Below are 7,856 nucleotides of genomic sequence, written 5' to 3' on the forward strand. Positions count from 1 at the left end.
CCACAGCTGTCAACCTAGCTCACAGAAAAAGCTGAGTGAGGCCATGTGTGCCTGTAAGCGCAACACTGTAGCTGGCAGAGACAGAAGAATTTCCAGGGGCTCTTTTCTTTTCTTAATGTGCGCGCACACACACACACACCACACACACACGCACACGCACACACACACACTGAGAGAGAGAGAGAAGGATGAGGAGGCAGAGGAGGAGAAGAAGGAGGAGGGGGGAGAAGGAGGAGAAGGAGGAGAGGGAGGGGAGGAGGAGGAGAGGAGGAGAAGGAGAAGAGGAGGAGGAGGAGGAGGAAGAGGAAAAGAAGGAAGAGGAGGAGGAGGGAGAGGAAGAAGAGGAGGAAGAAATGTGGAATCTGGGGGATGCAGAAGCAAGACCTCTCTGCAGGTAGACCACAAGTGTCACTAATATCTAGCGTTGCCTGGTCTGAGTGCCACCAGAGCACTTGTAACTCCTGTGTCAGCACTTGGCAAGAATCTAAGAATCATGGGTCACATATGAACCCATGGTTTCAGAGTGCATGTGGATAACCACTGGATGAAGTGTCCAGATCTGTGTTTTCTCTGTTTCGGTTTGATTTCTGCTCACTACAGTGTTGTCCTGTATTTTGTATCTGTGGATTTATCTTGGATGATAACTAGGGGACATTAACACTTAACCATTCTGTGGTGTCATTGGGATTTGACCTTAAGAACAATGCAAAAGAAATCCCGATGTCCAGAAACCCTAATCACTCACATTTAGCCCAATATTGCATTAATGGAAGTTTCCTACCCTATCAAGTGGCAAGCTGAGAGCTGAGACAACAATTCAGTGGGTGAAGTGCTTGCCACACAGGCCCAATGTACTGAGAAGCTTGGATCCCCAGAAGCTATATAAGAGGTGATCGGTATAGTAGCATAGGTGTCTGTCATGCCAGCATATTTCTTTGGGAGATAGAGATAAGCCTAATGTTCCTGAGCAAGAAGGGAGCAACAGGAAAGACCTGGTGTGAAACCAAGTGGGAGTTAAGGACCAAATCCCAAGGCTGGACTGTGCTCTGAACTACACATACACACAGACACATACAAAGACACACAGACAAAGGGGGGTGGGGGCTCTCGAAAAGGAGTAGGGAAGAAGAAAAGGAAGAAGAGAAAGAAGGAGAGGAGGAGGAAGAGGAGGAGGAAAAGGAGAAGGAAAAGCAGAGGCAGAGGGAGAGGAAGAGAGAGAAGGAGAAGAAGAGAAGGAGGAGGAGGCAGAAGAGGAGAAGGAGGAGAAGGAGAAGAAGAAACAACCGCTTGGGGGTATAGTTTGTACTTAAAATTTATTTATTGTTGTGTATGTATATGTCTCTATGTGTGCATATGTGCATGTGTGTGCCTGTGCCCACAGAGACCAGAAGTCATCAGATCCCCTGGAGCACAGCCTGGTGTAAGCCACTCATTGTGGATACTGGGAATCGAATTCTAGTCCTCTGCCAGAATCTCGAAGCAACGAGCCATCCCTTCAGCTTGTTTTGTTTTAAATAAAACGTGGGACCAACAAGTAAACCGACATTTTGAGATGACAAATGGAAGTGGTATAAAATGAAAGTCAGCCTGTGACATGGTCCTGACATGGCCTTTGAATCTAAAGCAGGCACTGGTAGCCTCAGGCTCCGTTCTGTAGAAGGAACGCAGAGAGAGACTTCTCTGTTGGTATCTGGCCATTCGGTCTCAAGAAGAAAGCTGGATAGGAACACAGAGTATAAGAATTTCATGAGTCACTCTTAATCCCAGCACTGAGGAGGGAGAGGCAGGAGAAGCTCTGTGAGTTTAAAGGTAGCCTGGTCTACATAGTGAGTTCTAGGCTGGCAATGGCTATAGAATGAGACCCCGTCTCAAAATAAAAAAAAGAAAGGGGGAAAAAAAAAGAATCTTGCGGGTCATCATCCTATCTTCAGGGGTGTGGGATTTTGTTATTGTGTCTCCTGAATGCTTAGATAATGGGGGTAATGGTTGAACAGATCTTTTGGAAGTGCCCCCCCCCAAGATGTTTTCCCTTCATCTATAATGCTGCCTCAGTTGTTCCCTCACAGAAGACTGGCCTGCAGGCTCTGGAAGACGATTAACTCTAGTATGGTAAATGTGGCTCTTCTGAGCTGACATGAAGCCTTGCTCTGTATGCTTTAGGTTATTAGGGTTAGCAGAGAGAATGTGCATTTATTTACTGAAGGTACTTTATAAATCAATACCTTGTTTTTGAATTCAGGTCAATAGGAATAACTCTGAAACACAACCAACAACTACAGCAACCCTAAAACAGCATTTTCAACGTATTGATTTTTTTGAAAAGTATCTTTTCCTGGCATTATTCACACACCCTTGATAAGCAACTCAATGCAATCAAAAAAAATGTAATGGATTTTTTTTAACCCCCAAATATATATTTATATCTTTTTCCCCCCCAACATGTCTTTGAATGGTAGCCAGGTGGCTTTTTTGGACTAGATATGTTTCTGGGAGAAATGCAGAAAGGAAGGCTGCGTTTATCCCCTGCCCTTTTGCTGTCTGTTTTAGAGAACAACCAACCAAGCCAACAGTTATTGCCATTTAATCGTATCCCATCTTTCAGTGATTTTAGACATTTATCTAATTTTGCCAGAATCTGTGTTTCTTCCTAGGCAGTATCTACTGAATACCATAACTGGCCACAGCCTTCACTTGTGCACTTCCACATGTGTACAGCCAGGTGAAACACTCTTAATCTGAGATGTCCATGAACTCTATGCTGTTAGTGAACACCCAAAGCTATTTGCACATACCTTCGTGCTTGTACATTTCTTGCAGAGGGGCGAGATGATTCCAACCAGTAATATCGTGACACTGAAAAAGCTGTTCCTTGTCCCTCTAAGTTGTTCTCTAGGGACTCCTGGTTTTGCTGTGACATCTGGGGGTCAAAGGAAGTTTCATATTCATATACAGAGATTTTTAGCCCGATTCACTTTAAATTCTCTCCAAAGTTGTTGTTTTCTGACAGCTATGTGATACTGTGTGTGTGTGTGTGCGCACGAGCACACACACACACACACACACACACACACACACACATACACATACACATACACATACATATACATATACATATATATATATATATATGGTGATGTGTCTGGTACAGAGACAGACACTAAATAAGAAGTCCTAAATAAACTGTCCTCTGCTAAGTTTTATGTTTAAAAATATATTCAACAGCATTTCAATTTGTCCCCAGCAAAACTCTATTGGGATCTTTTCCCAATGAAATTATACTGTAAGATGAGGCCTAATGGTAATGTTTACAAAGAAGGCCTAGAAAGGGATTGTTGAAGCAACAGACAGAAGTATGCTTGCCTGGTGTTCACAAGGCCTTGGGTTCGATCACAAGCCCCACCAAAATAGAAGTGGGCTCATGGGAATGGGTCTGTCCCTCTCTTCTGTGATTTTTCCTCCCCATAAAAGATGCCACATTAGCAAAGGCATCACCTTGGAGACATAGGCTAGACTCTCACAAGATGCTGAAGCAGCTGCCATCTTGAACTCAGAATCTCAATTTCCAGAACAGTGTACAGTTAATTCTCTTGCCTATAACTTACCTAGTCTGTGGTACAAACTTACGGTACAAAGGGACTAAGGCAATGCTAACTCTTCTCATTAAATTACCTTGGGTTGGCAAGTATTATTTTAATTGAAATTTGTTACTTATATTAATGTGGTTATCTTTATTTTTAATGTTTTATTGGCATTCATTAATTATATATAAGAATGGGTTTCATTATGACTTTTTTATATATGTATATAATATATTTCAATTGTATTTGCCCCATCCCCCTCTTTTGCCCTCCTCTGACTTCTATTAATCTCCTTCTTCCCCAACTAATATTTCTTCTATTTGTATGTCTTTTCTTTTTTTCTTCCTGTGGCCCAATGGATTTTTTCTAGGATCTTTTATAGGAACATGTCTAGGAGTTTCTTTATAGGACCATGTACCTACACCACTGAAGAAAATGTCTCTCCTCCCTCATAAACTGTTATCTGTGTACAAATCTTCAGGGAGATAGGGGGACCACAAACCCTCCTCCCTTCCATAAGAGAGTATTGACAGGCCCTATCTTATGGAGTTCCTGTGCAGTTAATCACAGCCAATGTGAATTCAAGAAGACGATAACCGTCTCATACCTTGAAGTCAGCATTCTGTGCCATGTTCCCTCCCTTCTCCCAGCTCTTACATTCTCTCTGATCCTCCATTTATGATGGTCCCTGATCCTTGAGGGGGTGATACAGATGTCCCATTGTGACTGGACATTCAACAGTCACTGATTCTCTGCACATCAGCCAATTAAGAGGTTCTGTGGTTCCTGCTGCCTGCTGGGAAAAGAAGTTTCCCTGACTGAAGCTGATAACAGCGCTACTCTGTAAATGTGGCCATGGTAGTAATGAGGGCACTTTCATAGGCTCTCATGTCCACTGAACCAAACAGCAGAGGCTTATCTACAAGGACCTGTGACCTCTCTAGCCAAAGGTCTTTGAACAGGTTTACGGTACAAGATGAGAATTCCCTCATGAAAGCAGGTATCAAACTGGATTTTTTTTTTTAAGGTGGTTACCGTTATAACAGGCTTGCCACTATTGTAGCTGTGGGCTCAACGGCTCAGCTCGTTCGTGTACTCATGCTTACACACGGGTTCCACATGACTAAGACTGCTGATAAATTCTTCCCCGATCCATGCTGTGAGACCTAGCTAGCAGACAAGAGGCTTCCAGCCCACTTTCATCTTAGGTTCTTTATGTCTTGCAGTCAAGGTGCATGGTATCTTCAGCAATGGGGCCTTACCAACTAGTTCTAAGGAACCAATTATTTTAATGTTTGACCATTATTTGCTTACAAAAAAAATGGTAATTCCTTTGGGCAAACCCAATAGAAATACAGTATTAGTCCTGTATATGGGTCACTGTTTTTGAAATTTTGCATTTGTTTGGGTAAAAGAGTTTCACCATGTTATATAACCCAGATTATTTTTATAAAATAACATTTTCTTCTTTTATTCATAAGTCCTGCTGATAAGATAATGTATCATTTGAATAAAATACAGAAACGCACTGGTAATGTGATCATCTAGAAATAGCCATTTTCCCCAGTGATAATGAATAATAATGAACTTTATTTTGAAACAAAACTTTTGTGTATATAATTTTCCCTTATTAAAGACAAAACATAATTGCCTGCTAATGAGACATGCGTGCTTATATTCACATAAAAAGTTAAATCTTGGGTTAATATTTGATGCTACAAGGCATAGATCATCTTCAACTTCTCCAGAATTGACTGATGCTTTGATTTTTATACTTGTCAGTGCTGAGAATACCACTTCACATAAATACACAGTACAGAATGGTGAAAATGTGGTTAGGGCCCTTTCAGAAATTGTTGGAAATTTGCCCTAATCCTAAGCTAAAATTCAGCAATTCTCTCTGTGTCTCTCATTATTATTCATCATCATCATCACCATTTAGTCAAATCCACCCCCACTCCCCCTCCTCCAGCTTCCCCCCACCACCCACTTCCTAACATTTTTCCTCCCCACTCCATGAGTCCCTTTTAAAAAAACAAAACAACAACAAAAACCAGTGGGTTTGCTTATTTCTGCCCTTGTATAAGATTCTTATTTTAAATGTGTATGTGGGGGAGGGGGAAGGGGCCTAGTGCCTACATGTATGCTTGGGTACCTACCACTTAAGTGTCTGGTGTTCTCAGAAGCCAAATCCCCTAGAAGTGACGTTACCATCTATTGTCGGTACACTCTGTATCAAACCTGGGTCCCCTAGAGGAGCAAGAAGTGTTCTTAACCACTCAACCCCATTGTACACAGTTCTTCAGAATACATTCCTTTCACTCAGTTTCCTGGGTGCATTTACATCGCTAAGAACTTTTACGTTTTCATCTTGAGTCCTACCTTTGTCGTTAGGCACTACTATGCAAACGCTTTTCATTTTATTTAAATCACCGTGTTAAACTCATGTAAATATTTATTTGGATTATAAAAGAAACCAACATGTTCATTTTTTTTTCAAGTCCTTAAATTCAGATGGTAATGTAGAGTTAAACCATTCTTTACAGTGGCCACCTAAAACAATCGTACCTGCAATAACGGTGTCAAGTTCTCTGTCAACACAGACTGTTTGGCATGCTTGGTGTATTATTATAAAAGTCTTTGGACAAACACATCTCCTTTCTCAACTGAAGGTTTTCCACTTCATTTCTCAAAAGTAGCGTCACCCAGTTAGCCTTGGCAGGGCTCTATTGTTTGATGTTGGTCATAGATAAAGCAGTAGAGAGAGAAAGCTCAAGATGCTAAGCCTTCATTTTCTGAAAGAGCAGAGGGGTTCAGCCTTCTTGGAAAAAAAAAAAGGCTAACCCCCAACTTCCTCACTCCAGTTACTTTTATTCAATCATTACACAAAATTAATTGGGGCTGAAAAAGGTTCCAACTACCAAAGTTATTTTGCCCTTGCTGCCCATGAGAGCAGACAACCCACACAAATCTCAGTCCCTTCTGATCACCACTAGCCACAATCACAAGTAAGAGCTCTACGTTTGCCAGGGGTGTCTTAGGACCGAGGTGTGTGCCCTGGCAAGCTCTCAGGTAGCAACAAGTGCAGACTTTCCAGGAAGACATTTCTTTAAAGTTCAAACAGTCTCAAAACAATTTCTCAGCCTTTTCTGATTAACACAAACACGGCAAAGGCTTTACTGAGGCATCTCACACAAAGCCAGACAGAAAGGCTTTGCTATACACTGCACTTAAAGCCAGATATAAAGACTTTTCTTTGCCTATTACTGTCAGCTTCAACCATGCGTGTATGACACCTTTGATGATAAAATCAGAAAGTAGTGAAGAGAATGTTCTGGAAACTCCATAGTTCTGTAGGCTTCATTCCTCCAGCTTAAACCACTTAGACAAAAGGAGTAGACATACATTTATATCTTTTGTTTCCAAATTGGTTTCCAAAATATCCTAATTTGCATTCCCACCTGCCTCATTAGAGGGGCTCTTTCATATTTTCATGCTGGGATTGGGGTTCTACTTCTTACCTCTTCTCTGGGTTTCCAGATGAACTTAATAAACAAAATGTTACTTTATGTCAATTTGCGTGACTGATTTTTCCTGACGTAGACATTGTTTTCCCAATTATCTCTTTCTACTCTCTGCCTTTGCCCCTCTAGTGAGTCATTTTTATTTTTAAGATGGCTGACTTCAAGATGGCGGACTCATGTTGACATCCGACCTTAATTCCTAGTCTACAGTGATGAAACAAGTGAGCTCTGAACTCATGCCTTTGGCTTCATTATTACTTATTGCCAACAAATGAGTTAACCCGACACTGTTAGAAATTTCTGGCCAGAAATACAAACTGTTGAAACCACAAGAAGGCTTCTCGTTATGCCCTGCCTTAGCAGACTGCCTTCCACAGTCTAATCATGTGCCCTTTCATTTAAAAGGAACATGAATAACTTATACTTTCAAAAAAGAAAGCAGAAACAGAAGAGTAAAGGTAAAGTTTGTTTTGTTTTCTTGGTTTAGAATTGACACCTGACAATCATGAGGGGTAAGCCCTAAGTATGTGATGTGAGTCTTTCTGTCTCTATCGGTTATGTTTGAGTTTCTTGATACATACACTCTCAAATAACTGGGGTGGAAAATCTTGCAGCAAAGAGACCTGTGTTAGTGCCCTTCTACAGTCGCATACAAATAGGTAACCCTCTAAACATTCTGTTTGGCTGTAGGTGTGCAGTCTGTTGGGCTGTAAGTGTCTGCCCTTGGTATCCATGAGGAATCACGTCCAGGTTA

Source organism: Arvicanthis niloticus, chromosome 18, assembly GCF_011762505.2.
Source record: "Arvicanthis niloticus isolate mArvNil1 chromosome 18, mArvNil1.pat.X, whole genome shotgun sequence".
NCBI classification, from domain to species: Eukaryota; Metazoa; Chordata; class Mammalia; order Rodentia; family Muridae; genus Arvicanthis; species Arvicanthis niloticus.